Below are 16,997 nucleotides of genomic sequence, written 5' to 3' on the forward strand. Positions count from 1 at the left end.
GCCCAAAGACTACTGGGATTGATGGTCCTGATATCTCAGGAATCTTCAGGATATCATCAATACATCATTCGCCTAGGTGGCTTCAACCTGAGGAGGTGGCATGATGTCCTATGAAAAGCATTCCATCTTGAATAGGTTTATGATAGAGGTGCCGAAACTAAAAATGCAGAATGCACCTGGCCGAAAACCGAAAATTAGAGTTTTTAAAAAATAATTTATATTTTATAGACAATTGTATTATATTCAACTTCATATCATGAATTTAAATGAATATGAATTTATTGTCGGCCATTATTGGAACCTTTCGCCAAGCTCAAGAAAAATGTATCCCTTTAATTCTATGTTCTTCACACTGGTCCGTTGTGCTTCTGTTGTGGTGTTAAAGTCCTGCTTGCTGCATTTTTGGTCAGTTAAATAATGCCCAAAAAACGTACCTCCCTGCTGAAAGGCATTGAAAAAACGCACCAAGAACGCATCAATAATGCACTCGTTTTATGTTTTTGAGTCCCATGACCTATTAAAAACAAACCATAAGCGTGGTAAAATTGTGGCAAAAATTGCTGCAGCAACATTGTTATAATAGTAAGATATATTCAGTAAGGCTGCATTCACATGTCAGCGTATGATCGCGGGCAGAACCGCCGCGGTTCTGCCCGCGATCCGGAGATTTATTGCAAATCGCGGGACGCCTAGCGTTGCCCGTTGATTTGCAATAGCCCCCCAAACGCCGAGCGATGTTGCCGTGATTTACGCCCGCCAAATCGCGGCAACATCGCGCAAACAAAATCGCGGGACGCAATACGCTCCAAAAAAGTACAAGAGCTTCTTTGGAGCGTATTGCGTCCCGCGATTTTGTTTGCGCGATGTTGCCGCGATTCGGCGGGCGTAAATCGCGGCAACATCGCTCGGCGTTTGGGGGGCTATTGCAAATCAACGGGCAACGCTAGGCGTCCCGCGATTTGCAATAAATCTCCGGATCGCGGGCGGAACCGCGGCGGTTCTGCCCGCGATCATACGCTGACATGTGAATGCAGCCTAATAGATGTCTAGCGACGACCATGTATTTTTTTTACTGAATATGGTATATCTTAGTATTATAGTAAAAACATTGTTATATGCATTTTTTTGTGTCAGCATTCTTTTGTATACATGTCTGCATCAGATTTGTAACTGATGTCAACATTTGTATCAACTACTGTATGTATAATAAATTATTATGTTTATAGACTAATTTTGTATATCTTAGTTCGTGGCCTGCCTCATTTAGTGCCCATTCACACTACCGCGACTTGTCAGGCGACTGGTCAGCCTGACAAGTCGCGGTCCATGCAGTGCTACGGGAACCATTCTAATAGGAGCGACTCAAGTCGCTCCGACTTAGAAAATAGTTCCTGTACTACTTCGGGGCGTCATCGGAGCGACTTGCATTGACATTCATTATATGAAGTCCGTGCAAGTCGCGCCGAAGTTGTGGTGCACGCGACTTCACAGGTCGCCCCCGAAGTCATGCCGCGGTAGTGTGAACCGGCACTTAAAGTGCCACGACCTCTGTTTTCTGTTTGCATTTACGTTTACTGGTCTGTAAACACAGCCGACATCTTTCCGATCCTGGAGTTACAGAAAGACCTGTTTGGGATCCTTCCCCATTGATTATTAGCATAGAGCAACAGCCGCGAGGAAAGGGGGGAGTCCTTGTTCCCCGAAACACGCTGGCTTGATCACTTGTTGCTACTGTCAATAAACGATTACAAATTCACCTTCCATTCGCTGGATATCGAGCGCTCTTTTTTACTTACCTTTACAAGTACACGTGGAGCTGACCTTAAGGCACTACCCAGAGGTAGCAGCCCAAGCTCCCCCCTCCCCCTTTTTTGCGCTGAGCAGAAATTATTGGAAGGGAAATCTTCCAACCTGCCCCCATCATCACCTACCCATTGGCCTACGACTGATTGAGTCAGTCTAGCGCGATCTCCAACCCTAAAGAGCTTTTGGACAGCAAAGACTTTTTCTTGGCACACCTCTCATGCAGGTTGATCTGCTGCAATCTCTTTCTGATTGTAGATGCATGCACTTTGACCCCAAATGTTGCAAGAATTACACGAACACCATGGGGCTCTTGGACACTTCTTTTAGCATCGAACAATCAGCTCAAGGATTGAATTTGCTGGGCTAGCTAGTCCTGGACAAATTAACAGTTGCTTCACATCTAAGCCATTTGTAGATTATTTTCCTTACTGTGGAATGATTGATTTCTTGAAATCCCCTGCCAGACTAAAAGGGATCCACGACCTTCTTTCTGAGGGAGCTCTATTGATCTTGGCATGATGAAAACACATGTCAATAGCAAAGAGAACACCAGACCCTAGATGTCTGAGGTTTACAGTAAATAAGACAAGTTCCACATGCTTACTCCCCAAGGAGGTTCTAATTATTAGCATCCAATATAGAACAACAGATTCTAATTACATGGATTTAAATGTGTTATTAGAAGTGGTGTACTTACTTTTGTACATATGACTAATCTGCATTTTTGTTCATTTAGATCATGAAATACACCATGTCAATTTTCACTTCTTCAAAAATATCACCTTTATCTGCAGGCACTATTTGAATCAAGATCTAACTTTTGCCTATTCAAATATGCTGAAAAAGTCTGGCATTAAACATTGGTAAACCAGAATGAGACAGGACACCCAAAAATGGTCCGAGCAGGTTTTCCCAGCACTTTTATTCAGCAAGGCAAAAAATTAAAAAAAAAACAGTTTTCAATGCAGCAGGGCTTTGTACAGCATAAGAGCCGGGTCACACTATTGCGATGCGGGTAGGCTGCAAATTCGCAGCCTTTTCCCGCATCGCACACGCACCCCCGGCAGTTCACACTGCCATATGCGATCCGCTGGGGGTGTCAATGTAATCTTAACGACACCCCCAGTTTGATCGCATATCGCAGTGCGATCGTGCAGTTCGCACAGGATGGGATCGCACAAGTGTGAACCGCTGTGCGATCCGATCCTGATGCGGCTGCAAAAATGCCTCCTGTGCGTGTTTGCACCGGGTGCGATGCGAATTTAGCCATACAAACTGTATGGCTAAACTCGCACCGCACAGCTGATCGCATGTAATGTCGGAGCAGTGCGCTCCGACATTACATGCGAACCCGGCACTCGCATCAGTGTGAACCGGGTCTAAAACAAACACAATCTGCTCATCAAAGCCACTAACTAAACTCCACTCAGTTCATGACTAGCAAGGTGCCCCGAAAACAAACAGCACTCAACCCTTTCACATAGCAGCCGGCTCCCACAGCAGAGACAGTAAGGCTCCATTCACACCTGGGCGTTTTTGTTTCAGGCGTTTTTTCAGGCGTTTTTTTCAGGCGTTTTTATGGGCGTTTTTGCAGGCGTTTTACAGGCGTTTTTTGTGCAGGCGTTTTTAGATTGACTAGAGACCTATGGAAAACGCCTGTAATCTGCTCAAAAAGAAGCTCATGTACTTTTTTGAGCGTTGGGCGTTTTGCTTCAGGCGTTTAAACTCTCAGATGTGAACAGGGGCCATTTAAATGAATGGGATTTTACTTGTTGGGCGTTTTGGAAACGTTTCTTTTGAGCGTTTTTGGAGCTGAAAACGCCCAGGTGTGAATGGAGCCTAAGAGAGAGAACCCAGAGTATCGGTCAGATTATAAAAGCCTGTGGAGCTGAGACCAGGGCTACTGACAAGGGGGTAGCACCAGCCCTTCTGTACTGGACCCGGTCTGTTTGTCAGGGGGATCATTCATATCATACCCAAAAGTGGAAGCTCTGCTTATCTGCTTCCCCCCCCCCTCAGGTGCCACTGTTCTGCCGAAAACTCCAATTTGCCGAGATCTCCAACCACGTTACTTCCGGTGAGTGTACACCAGGAATAATTGGGAGATTTCGACCACTTGGTGTTTAAACACAGCATCGGCAGCCTATACACTCCGGTAGATGCTAGAGCTGCACGATTAATCGTATGAAAATCACGATCTCGATTCACCCCCCCTGACGATCTAAACCTGACATATGCTCGATTCTTTGCATAGCTGCATTGCTGTGAGGAAGCAGAGAGAAAGAACAGCTGTGGAAAAAAAAAAAGCCTCCTGCAAATGCCTATCAGCATTAAGTCTCCCAGTAACTATAAACAAAAATGATTACATTGTATCTTTTCCTTCCCTCTGCCAGGGAGAAAGGAAGTTTAACCTCTTAAAGACTGGACCTTTTTCTGACACTTGTTGCTTGCAAGTTAAAATTAGTTTTTTTTTGCTAGAAATGTACATTTTATATATTTTTTTTAGCAGCGACCCTACAGAATAAAATGGCGATTGTTGTAATATTTTATGTCACACTGTATTTGCGCAGCAGTCTTTCAAACGCAATTAATAGACTTTAATGAATAAAAAAAAAAACGTAACAGTAAAATTATCCCAATTTTTTTTTGTTACACAGAGAATCGTGAGAGAATCGTGATCTTTATTCCAAGCTAAAAAATTGTGATTCTCATTTTGGCCAGAATCGTGCAGCTCTAGTAGATGCTATAATTAGTGCAGATTGTTAGTCTGCCCGCTAGTTGTCCCCACCTTGGAGACGGCCAGGTTTCTGGTTACTAGCGGGCAGACTAACAATCTGCACTAATCATAGCATCTACTGGAGTTTATAGGCTGCCGGAAGTTGTGTGAAAACCCTAAGTGGTCGAAATCTCCAATTATTCCTTGTGTACACTCACTGGAAATAATGTGCTTGGAGACCTGGGCAAGTTGGAGTTTTCGGCAGAACACCACATCCCCACTACGTTGAGACTCCGTTGCATCGACATCCCTTGGAAGTTCGGTCCCCCTCCACCTTCCTCTGCTGCTGGGCAAGTTAGAAAGCGCAGTGCACTTTGCAAATGCGCAGTGGGCAAATTGCTATGAAGCCGAAAAGCTTCACTGCCTTGTTTCCCTTACCAAAAATGGCGGCTGCAGCCTTCGAGAGCTGATGCAAAAATCGGCTGGGGTGCCAACATCGCAGGATCCCTGGACAGGTGAGTGTCCTAATATTAAAAGTCAGCAGCTACGGGTGTTTTTACCTGTTGACTTTTACTTTTTTAGCACGGAGGCAGAACTCCGCTTTAAGTGAGGAACTGATGCTTGAAGATATTGATCACTTTTTTTCCCTCAGACACTACGGTCTAAGGATTACCTGGTATACATAAAGCGGGTGAAATAAGTATTGAACTCGTCACCATTTTTCTAGGTATATATATATTTCTACAGGTGCTACTGACATGAAATGTTCACCATGTAATTAATAACCCATGCAATCCATACATACAAAGAAACAAAACAAAAAGGTTCAGAAATGTGTAATAAAATGAAATGACACAGGGAAAAAGTATTGAACACACTAACTGAAATGTAATTAATACTTAGTACAAAATCACAGCTTCAAGACGCCTCCTGTATGAGAAACTAGTCACATGACAGTGCAGGTACAATTTTGGCCTTTTCTTCCAAAGTCTTTAAATCTTGAAGGTTCCATGGGCTTCTTCTATGAACTCTGATGTTTAGTTCTTTCGATAGATTTTCTATCGAATTCAAGTCACGTGATTGGATGGGCCATTCTAGCAGCTTTATTTTTTTTACTTTGAAACTGAGAGTTTCCGGGGATCATTGCCTTGCTGAAATGTGCATCCTCATTTCATCTTCAGCATCCTGGTAGATGGCAGCATATTTTTATCAAGAACATCTTGATACATTTTTCCATTAATCCTTCCTCCAATGATATGAAGTTTGCCAGTACCGAATGCTGAAAAACAGCCCCACACCATGATATTTCCAACCCCAAACTTCACGGTTGGTATGGTATTTTTGGGGTAATGTGCAGTGCCATTTGACCTCATAACATGGTGTGTATTCTGGTATTATTATTATACAGGATTTATATAACGCCAATAGTTTGCGAAGCACTTTACAATATGAAGAAAGACAATACAGCTACAATACAATTCAATACAGGAGGAATTAAGGGCCCTGCTCAATAGAGTTTACAATCTAGAACAGGGTTTGCCAATTATTTTTTCCCATTGAACATGGTATAGCAAAAATTTGGAACCCCGACAAAAAAAAAAATCTGTGCCGTAGAGTAGCGTGGCGCAGTGAAAACCTTTCAATGAGCAGAGTGCAATGTTCTCCTTTGCTGGCAAATTCTTTTTATATCTGGTAAGCACTGCCCCCCCCTCACACCCCCCCCCCCACAGCACTTCCCTCTTCACATCCCTCCACAGCACTGTCCCCTTCACATCCCCCTCCTAGCACTGCCCCCTTCACATCTCCCCCACAACACTGCCCCCTTCACATCCCCCCTCAACACTGCCTCCTTCACGTCCCGTCCCCCCCACAGCACTGCCCCCTTCACATCCCCCTCCCAGCACTACCCCCTTCACATCCCTCCAAAGCACTGTCCCTTTCATATTCCCCTCCCAGCACTGCCCCTTCACATCCCCGCCATAGCACTGTCTCCCTTCACATCCCCCCACGGCATTGTCTCCCTTCACACCCCCCCCCCCCCACGGCACTGTCTCCCTTCACATCCCCCCCCCCACGGCACTGTCTCCCTTCACATCCCCCCCCACGGCACTGCCCCCCTTACATCCCCCCACGGCACTGTCTCCCTTCACATCGCCCCTCGGCACTGTCTCCCTTCACATTCCCCCCACGGCACTGTCTCCCTTCACATTCCCCCCACGGCACTGTCTCCCTTCACATTCCCCCCACGGCACTGTCTCCCTTCACATTCCCCCCCACGGCACTGTCTCCCTTCACATTCCCCCCCCACGGCACTGTCTCCCTTCACATTCCCCCCCACGGCACTGTCCCCCTTACATCCCCCCCACTGCACTGCCCCCCTTACATCCCCCCCACTGCACTGCCCCCCTTACATCCCCCCCACGGCACTGTCTCCCTTCACATTCCCCCCACGGCACTGTCTCCCTTCACATCCCCCCCACGGCACTGTCTCCCTTCACATCCCCCCCAAGGCACTGTCTCCCTTCACATCCCCCCCACAGCACTGTCTCCCTTCACATCCCCCCCACAGCACTGTCTCCCTTCACATCCCCCCCACAGCACTGTCTCCCTTCACATCCCCCCCACAGCACTGTCTCCTTTCACATCCCCGCCACAGCACTGTTTCCCTTCACATCCCCCCCACAGCACTGTCTCCTTTCACATCCCCGCCACGGCACTGTCTCCCTTCACATTCCCCCCACGGCACTGTCTCCCTTCACATTCCCCCCACGGCACTGTCTCCCTTCACATCCCCTCCAAGGCACTGTCTGCCTTCACATCCCCCCCACAGCACTGTCTCCCTTCACATCCCCCCCACAGCACTGTCTCCCTTCACATCCCCCCCACAGCACTGTCTCCCTTCACATCCCCCCCACAGCACTGTCTCCCTTCACATCCCCCCCACAGCACTGTCTCCCTTCACATCCCCCCCCACAGCACTGTCTCCTTTCACATCCCCGCCACAGCACTGTCTCCTTTCACATCCCCGCCACAGCACTGTTTCCCCTTCACATCCCCGCCACAGCACTGTTTCCCTTCACATCCCCCAGCAGGCGGGAGCTGCCGGCTTAACCTTTCATATTAGCAAGCTGGTGATTGGTTGCTAGGACCACCTCCTAGCAGCCAATCACCAACTGGTTAAGGTGAAAAGTTCATTCAGGCAGCTGCCTCAGTGCTGGTTCCATCCCCAGTCCAGAATTGTCCCGCCCGTATTACGAGATCGCGGTTGCACAATCTCTGCCGTTTCAGACCTTCCGGAAACAGCAGGTAGTGGCGGCCAACTTGGATGTGGACAAATGCCGCAGAACCCAATTTTGTGCTCGCGGAACCCTACGAATTGGGAAACACTGATCTAGAATATCCAAAGAGGGCAATTTTGGTCTCATTTGACCAGACTATATTCTCCCAGTATTTCACAGGCTTGTCTAAATGTTGTGCAGCAAACTTTAAACAAGCTTCAACACACTTTTTCTTCAGCAATGGAGTCTTGGGTGGTGGGTGTATTACTTATTGTTTTCTTTGAAACAACTGTACCTGCTAATTCCAGGTTTTTCTGAAGCTCTATACATGTGGTCCTTGGCTCTTTGACAACTCTTCTAATAATTATTTTCACTCCTGTTAGAAATCTTGTGAGGAGCATCTGGTCGTGGCCAGTTGATGGTGAAATGATGTTCTTTCCACTTCCGAATTATGGTCCCAACAGTGCTCACTGGAACATTCAGAAGTTTAGAAATCCTTCTGTAACCAATGCCATCTGTATGTTTTGAAACAATAAAATTGTGAAGTCCTTGAGAGAGCTCTTTGCTTTCTCCCATCATGGGATATTTCTTGGTAATGAGACACCTTTTTATAGGCCATCAGTTGAAACTGAATCAGCTGATATTAATTTTCACTGACAAGGGGCAGGATTGCTTTCTAATTACTGATATATGTGAGCTGGTGTCTTGGCTTTCCATGCCTTTTCACACCTCCCTTTCTTCATGTGTTCAATACTTTTTCCCTGTGTCATTCCATTTTATTACACATAACTTAATTTCTGAACCTGTTTGTTTTGGTTTCATAGTGGTGAAAATTTCATGTCAATAGCACTGTTGGAAACATATTTACCTAGAAAAATTGTGACTAGTTCAATACTTATTCTACCCGCTGTATATGGGGGGGACCATATACAAATGGAAGTGCTGATTTATGATGAGAGCTAGTTACTTCCTTCCTGAAAAGCCTTTGGTTCCTCTAGTATTTGAATTACAGACATTAATTCTAGCCAATAAAATGAATTAATGCCCAAGCGCTTTACGCCTATAAATGTGACTAAATGAGTTTTACACTTTTACAAGTTTCAGGAGTTTTTCTGCCAAAAGGCTTCTGCCAGGAGGAAAGGCTTTTAGAAGAGTTTGCAAAATGTCCTGTGTGTATGACAGTTAAGCGTTTGTTACCCCATTTCATATTCCTGTTATGTGCCTGCTGTACCATGTATTTGTAGAAAGTATCCTGTCCTCTTTACATTGCTTCTTTTATGTGAAATCCCTGGCCTTCCTGCTAGTCCCCTTGCTTTCCTATTAAAAACTGACCACACTAAGGAGAGCACAGTGTGGTCAGTTCTTCAGCTATGCTGGGAACTCAGTGTGCTCTCCTCCAATGATCAGACTTGTCCTGACATACCCCCGCCACACAGCCATTCACTAGCAAGCTCAGTGTGCTGCTGCTTCTTCTCCCCCCAGCCGCAAAGTGTCATGTCATGACATCACTTCCGAGTACTCGGCGGCGCCGAATTCAAAGAAATGGAGACTCGGTCAGACGGTGGCGGTGAAGGTAGGATGCCCTGGTGGGACAGGAGACCTGGGCGAGCCGCGGGAGGGGGGGGTTGGGGACGCCCCCTCCCGCTCCTTGGAATGACATCCGAGCGGCTTCTCGGCTGCATCGGTTGTCATTACAAGACAGCCGACCGTCGGCTATGGACACCGGTACCGGGGTGATGTCTCTAGCTGCAGGCATCACCCCGGTGCAACCACTTTCCTGAAATATCGGTAAATCAAAAGGCCGATTCCAATATATCGGGGAAAGTGCATATTGGCCCTCGATATATCGGCTTTGCAGCTGAGAACAGAGGAAATGTGATCTTTTATAAAAAAAGGGAACAAAAAAGGTATTTAAATGGAATTTTTATATCTATACAAAAATGTTTTGCCTTTCATTTCTATTTTAAACGGAATGGTTTGTTTTACAAGGTAATCGTTTACAATCATTTTAAGAATGAATGTTTGCAGGTCAGGAATGCACACGATTTTGTGAATGTTCCCAACCTGCACAAGTGTGAACCTAGCCTAATATACGGCCATGTGCAAACCTGAGAAGGATGCAGTGACTGCACAAAGCAAGACGGAGGAGAGACAAGGTAGCACAGGGCAGTGCACCATTAAGAAATTGTACCACAGTAATATGTAAATATAAGGGACAGCTGCATGGTGCAGAGCAGGGCAGTACACCCGGATTAAATAGAAACCAATCAACATTCAGCCCGTGTACGCAGCTGGTTCGGCTTCTGTGGAAGGAAAATGGCCAAAAAAGGTCTCTCTCAGCCAATGGCTGTGGGTGCAGACCGGTGTTTTCTGGCGGAGGGGCATCCCCCTGTCAGAAAACAATAGGTCAGCGGAGGAGATTGGTGCACTAGCATCCGATTGTTATTACAGGATCTCCTCCCAAGCTCTTCAGTTTCTTTTCTTTCAGCCTGCTGGGTTGTACCAGGCCTAAAGCGGAGCTCCAGCCCCCAACCAAAGAAAAATTCAAAGTCAGCAGCTACAAATACTGCAGCTGCTGACTTTGACTATTAGGGCACTTACCTGTCCAGCGATCCTGCGGTGTCCTCACCCAAGCCGATTCTTGAATCAGCTCTTGGGTGCTGTCGCCACCATCTTCGTTAAAGGAAACTGCAGTGAAGCCTTGCAGCTTCACAGCCAGTTTCCTATTGTACATGTGTGAATCGCATTGCGCTTTCTCAAACTTCCGGCTGAGTTTGCCGTGGCCAACTCAGTTGGAAGAGAAAGCGGGTACCTGTGAAAACCAGGTACCCGCTCCCTGCAAAGATGCCTAATGTTCAACTGGAGGGGGTGGCAGACAAGCGGAGCTTCCCCTTTTGGGATGAGCTCTGCTTTAGGGACTCATGCATACTGAACGTTCTAAAAATACCAGTCACATTAGCTGTAGAACGAGTTTAGCAGCGTTTCTGCAGTAGCGTTTTTCAGCTGTTTTTTTCTTTTTTTTTTTAACAAAAAAACTGTACTCCCACAAAAGCTTATGGCTCAAAAACGTTGATATGGGGGACCATATACAACTGGAAGGGCTTGTACTTCTTTTGGGCGACAGGCACCCCACGATTCCGTTTGCGTGATTTTACAGCGATTTGTCAGGCGACAATCGCAGGAAAATCAGGCCACGTTTGGGGTGCCATTGGAAGTGACGGGAATCGCATGGGTGTACCGCGATTCAGGATTGCAGGCAGAATCTGCCCACGATCAGGACGCCAATATGTGAACGGAGCCTAAGACAGAACAGAAATACATCGTTAGGCCCCTTTCACACAGGCTTTCTGATCAGGTCCACCTGTCAGTTTTTCAGATGATTGGATGCTCCATGCACCCCTATGGAGCAGCGGATGTCAGCAGTGACATGTCCGCTGACACCCGCTGCTATCTGATCCGGTCCTTGAAATCCAGAGGGATGGAAACCCTATTTTCCATCATTCTGGAGGATCGGATCAGATGAAAATGGACAGGCGGTCCGCTTTCATCTGATCTCCCATAGAGGAGAGTGGGGATCTGACAGCTCCGTCTCTGCAAAGTAAGCGCCTGCTCAGCAGAGATCAGCGGATTGATCCCCCACTGAGCAACATGGAGTCCGCAGGGCAGAAAGCCCGTGTGAAAGGACCCTAGCAGTGATCTGTGGAGCAGATACAAATTGTGCAGCGCTGTGAATGTGACAATCACGTCATAGAAAATAATTCCATCTGGCAGAGAGTGTATGAAGGGGACCACAAAAGGTGTGCAGTTGAGTAAGGGCTCTTTCACACATGCTTACAAACCTCTAAAAAGCGATCGGTAGTGGGTCACTTTAAAGAGGGCGGCAGGACAGCAAGTGTTCATGAGGCACTACAGGCATCTCCTGGCTGGATCACTAAATTAAAAATAGAAGAAAGCAAGCCTAAAAAAGAAAACAAATGCAGCCACCACATGTAAGAATTGGTAAGCTGCACATAATAAATATTTGGGTTCAATACTGCTTTTTAAATGCATGTAAACTCTAACAACACATTTCTCCTTGGTCTGAAATATCCCCTTGCAATCACGTTATTAAATCAGTTCAACACGTGCAAAGGAAAATATCTGTTCATCCAGCCAGCAATCATGTGAGCTGATAACTTCCTCTACTCTCTGTGTCTGGGCTGTTGCAATGGCACATCATTTTGACAATCTGGCCTCATACAGGAATGCAGGTGTTTTATATACAGTGTAAAATTTCTGGCACTTTCCTGAACGCAGGGGGGGACCCAGCTCAGTGCCATCTTAAGAGCATTAAAGGGCCCCGGACAATGCAGTGCACTGGGGCCCCGCCTACACAATCACCCATAAGAATAAAAATACAAACTATCGATAAGGCAATATTTATTGGTACAGCAGTGCCAGGCTAATGACAGCTTCCAAGTTCGGCGGCTGGGTCCGGTGAACACACACACGGATGGGAGTCAGACTCGAATGTCCTGTGTGTGCCTGTTCCTGTGGAGGTGGACAGGCATTCCTGCAGTTGTGGGCTCCCCCTCCACGGCCCATGTGGCCTGACAGCAGCGCATGCACACAGCAGGGTTTGTTCACATTTTTACCAATAAAATTCCATAACTTCAAGTAAATATTCATGACCTAATGTTTCATGAAATGTCTAAATAACTATTGTAATTTAACCAATATTTTTATAAACTATATTCGAATATACTGGAGAAAGTAAAGGATTTGCTGGGCACTCCTGCTTGGGGATAAAGCTTCAGTTCAGGTAGTCATGATGGATAAGGTGCAGCCGGACTGGTATGGATGGCACAGATGCGGCACTTACATCGAGGGCAGCTCTTTGTTAGGCCGAAGCAACAGTCTAATGAACAGGCAGAAAAGAGAGAAAGGCGCCACTCAGTGTAGCAGATATAAATCATTTTATTGACACACATTAAAAACTTACATGGAGGTAAGCGTCTATCTTTATAGCTCCGCGTCCTTCTGGGTCCGCAGTGTTTCTGTCCCTGAGGCTGGCCAGCAGCCGGGAGATGACACCAGGGGAGAACCAATCAGGGGACTCAGTCAGATCGAGGCAGCAGTGAAGTGCATACCTCACTAGAGGGCCGCACGAACGTGATGACGCGGGTGGGGGGGGGGGGGGCGGTAACCGGTTTCGGAGCATGCGTGAAGCACTCCAAGGAGTTCACGCATACCGATACAATTTTCTTTCAGTTTTCTGTCAGACTTTCTTGAAATTTAAGCCCCGTACACACGTAGCGATTGTAGGCCAAAAGATCGGCCATCTTTTGTCCGGTGCTCTCCTGTTGGTTGAAAACTGCAAAAGACTGCACGCGAATTTTGTCGGCCAACAACAGCCGACTGCAGAAGTGAGGTCATGTGATGGTTAACTTTCCTTGTGTTTTTTCTTCTCTGAGCATGCCCAGTCTTGCTAATCTGCTGTTTGTCGGCCGAATTCTGTACTGACTGAGGAACAATCGGCCGTTCTGGTGTTGACCAACAAAAAATTTAAAGCCTGCACACCAGATTCTGTTCGGCCGAAAAGTCGGAGTCGGTTGTCGGAAGCATCATACTAACAAGCCGACAATCGGCCGATCGGACGTTGGCCGAATATTTACGGCCGACAATCTTTACGTGTGTACAGGCCTTTACCTTCAAGTATGTAGTACGAAGGCCTGCCTAATTGGATACAAGTGAATGTGTTGTTTAGCTTTGACCTCACATTATGTAGTTTGTGGTAGATCTGACAGAAAATTGCACAACAAAAGTTGGAAATGTATGGCCAGCCTAAGCCGTTTAACGCCCCCCCCCCCCCCATGCATCATCACGTTCATGCGGCCCTCCAGTGAGGCATGTGCTTCACCGCTGCCTCGATCTGACTGAGTCCCCTGATTGGTTCTCCCCTAGTGTCATCTCCCGGTTGCTGGCCAGCCTCAGAGACGGAAACACTGCGGACCCGGAAGGACGCCGAGCTATGAAGATAGCCCCTCACCTCCATGTAAGTTTGTAATATTCAAAACGGAGTAGGAAAGAAAGTTACCGACCAACCCACTCAGCGCTTAAATGTTATGCAATGCTCAATAGAATAGACACTGACCGTCTAACAACTCTACAAGGTGTTAAAACTCAAAAAGCCAATATCCGCGGCAAGCAGCTGCTATATCATACCAAAATCCCAAACAAGGTGCGTACAAGAGCAATAGCCCACATAAGCACTAGCAGCGCTAAATACAACCTATCTGACAAAGGGCAACGGATATATAGCTATGTACATTTAGCAAGTGGATCCTTACGGACCAGTGCTGTATAACACAGAATCTTCCCTGCTGATCCCACAGCAGCCACCAAGATCCTTCACCACACCGCTGTGCTCCCCCCTATAGTGTGCACACGTACCCTTAGCACTTGGGTAAAGCGCTCTATTCAGCCAGAGATCCTCCACTTTGTAATGGTGATCCACCTTAGCCTTCAAATCCAACTGGTAGAGTGATGGTCAACACTTCCTCCTCTCCTCTCACATGCAAAGAGAACGACAGGGACCCATAGTGTAATACCAAAAAGCATGCAGCCTTTTTTTGGTACATCGGGAATATCCTATAAGTCCCCAGGTCACGCCATTTAGAGTCCGGACGTATTTGGGAAATCGTTGGCAGGATCACCCATATCGTGCGGCTCAGTGGGGACAACGTTGACGGTGGGAGGACCAGGATATTGCCTTGGACATGTTTTTCTGCCTAATTACGTTTCATCCCATGTGAGTGTGATTTTCATTATTAATAAAAGTATAGTGTGTGCATATTACACTATGGGTCCCTGTCGTTCTCTTTGCATGTGAGAGGAGAGGAGGAAGTGTTGACCATCGCTCTTCCAGTTGGATTTGAAGGCTAAGGTGGATCGCTATTACAAAGTGGAGGATCTCTGGCTGAATAGAGCGCTTTACCCAAGTGCTAAGGGTACGTGTGCACACTATAGGGGGGAGCACAGCGGTGTGGTGAAGGATCTTGGTGGCTGCTGTGGGATCAGCAGGGAAGATTCTGTGTTATATAGCACTGGTTCTTACTATTAACATCAGAACATTAAGTCTTCCATGCACCTCGTTCTTTGTAGGACTCTACCCTAAGAACTTTTATGGACTTTATAAATATTGGTCCGTAAGGATCCACTTGCTAAATGTATATAGCTATATATCCGCTGCGCTTTGCCAGATAGGTTGCATTTAGCGCTGCTAGTGCTTATGTGGGCTATTGCTCCTGTACGCACCTTGTTTAAGTTTGTAATATGCGTCAATAAAATGATTTACATCTGCTACACTGAGTGGCGCCTTTCTCTCTTTTCTGCATATTCGAATATACAGTGATTGTGAAACAAATTTCCATGACTTTTCCAGAACTTTGTGGGTTCAATTATTTTCCAAAACTTTTCCAGGCCTTGAAATTGCCAATTTAAAATTCCATGACTTTTCGACGTTTTTCATGACCGTACAAACCCTGACACAGGAATCGGGACTAATGCTTGGCTGGGGAAGTGTTGCTTGGCAAGTGGGGCCCCTGGGCAACTGCCCAGCGTGCCCATTCGGTAAGATGGCCCTGACCCAGCTGGCATGTGTAACTTGCTATATAATTAAATGGCTGTCTGCAGCAGCAGTTTGGCAAATGCCATTTCTTTTGTGTATCAGCTTTTACCTACGCATGCGCATATGATGCATTTCCCAAACTAGAAACCTTTACACTGGTAAACACATGGTACGTGCATGCATTGGGGAAATGTTGATGCACAGGAGCACTGGTGTTTACATGATTATAACCGCATACAGCCATTCACTTGTATGGCAGGCTATATGGGGCAGCTGCCACTTACCAGGCATAGGAAAGAGCCAGCTACTTTATGCTGGGCATAGAAAGTGCCTGCAAATGTCTGCATGGCCTTTGCTTTATGGCGTGTTGTACATTATTGTACCTCGTTTTACCATCAGCAAACTCACATTTCAAATATAGTGTGTGTGTATATATAAATATATATATATATATATATATATATATATACACACACACAGACACACACACAACACAATGACACTTCTAGGGAGCTGCATTGGCTGCCTATATATATATATATATATATATATATATAAACACACACACACATATACATATATATATATATATATATATATAGACAGATAGCAGAGCCTTTTCCCTCCTTGTAGCCCAAATACAGCTTGTTAGGAGTGTGGGAAGACGTGAACCCAGAACCTGGTCCAATGTTCAGCTCACAGTGGGTAAATAAGGTCAGCAAAGAGCCATAACCCCTCCACAGCCATCACTGTCCCTCTGTACACACTAAACCCACGTTAACGATGCCTGTCCCTTACTCCCTCTGGGGTCCTCTCCTCTGGGCTGCCCTTGTACTGCCTGCCTTCAGCCGCCATCTTGTTCAAAACATGCGGCGGTTATTCGGCCCAAAGCCTGACAGAAACATAGAAACAGCCTTTTCAGAACTTCATTTTATCCGTTTTCTAACCTTTTCTCCGCCGAAAAGTCCCCGGTTCCGTACCTTCTCTCCGGCCAGCACTGGGCGCGTTATTCACGCTGGCACCTTCGCGGACACCATGGGATCACTGCGCGCTCCGGGGCGGACTTATTTTACCTCGTGCTCCGTTTTTACTTTTCTCATATCATGCAAATTAGTTCGAAAGCAACTGAATTAGATACATTATTTCACGTTCATAGATGTCATTTCTGATCGTTTTCAATAAGGAGAAGGGACTACATTTGTAGGCGGAAGGTTACAATAGGGCCTCGAAAATGCACTAGGAGATTCAGTTCTGACGTAATCGCTGATTGAGTAGTAGGGCGGCCATGATTGGTGCTGGCAAGGGTGATTCAGTGCTAAGGCGCAATACCTTCCTTCACTTTTTGTTTCAATGGCAATGAAGACAAATGGGAAGCTTGAATCAATAGGAAGTTGGCAGAGGGTCTAACCCCTCTCAATTCTATCCAAGTGGCCAGTGAGTGTGTGTATATATATATATATATATATATATATATATATATACACACACCCACACACTATATTGTCCAAAGTATTGGGGTGCCTGCCTTTGCACGCACATGAACCTTAAAGCAGAGTTCCACCCAAAAGTAGAACGTCCGCTTTAAATA

At 46.3% G+C, this 16,997-nt stretch overlaps 1 protein-coding gene across 1 annotated transcript in view; it reads right to left on the bottom strand.

Annotated features, from left to right (window-relative positions):
• The window catches only part of ZNF335 (zinc finger protein 335), a 149,954-nt gene extending 133,519 nt beyond the window's left edge, over positions 1-16,435 (bottom strand). Inside the window, exon 1 of the mRNA XM_082272992.1 lies at positions 16,357-16,435. The gene's annotated coding sequence lies outside the window, so the exon portion shown is untranslated. The remainder of the gene's footprint in view (positions 1-16,356) is intronic.
• Between the last annotated feature and the right edge of the window lie 562 nt (positions 16,436-16,997).

This window comes from Pelophylax lessonae (assembly GCF_965119305.1).
Source record: "Pelophylax lessonae genome assembly, chromosome: 11".
Taxonomy (NCBI): Eukaryota; Metazoa; Chordata; class Amphibia; order Anura; family Ranidae; genus Pelophylax; species Pelophylax lessonae.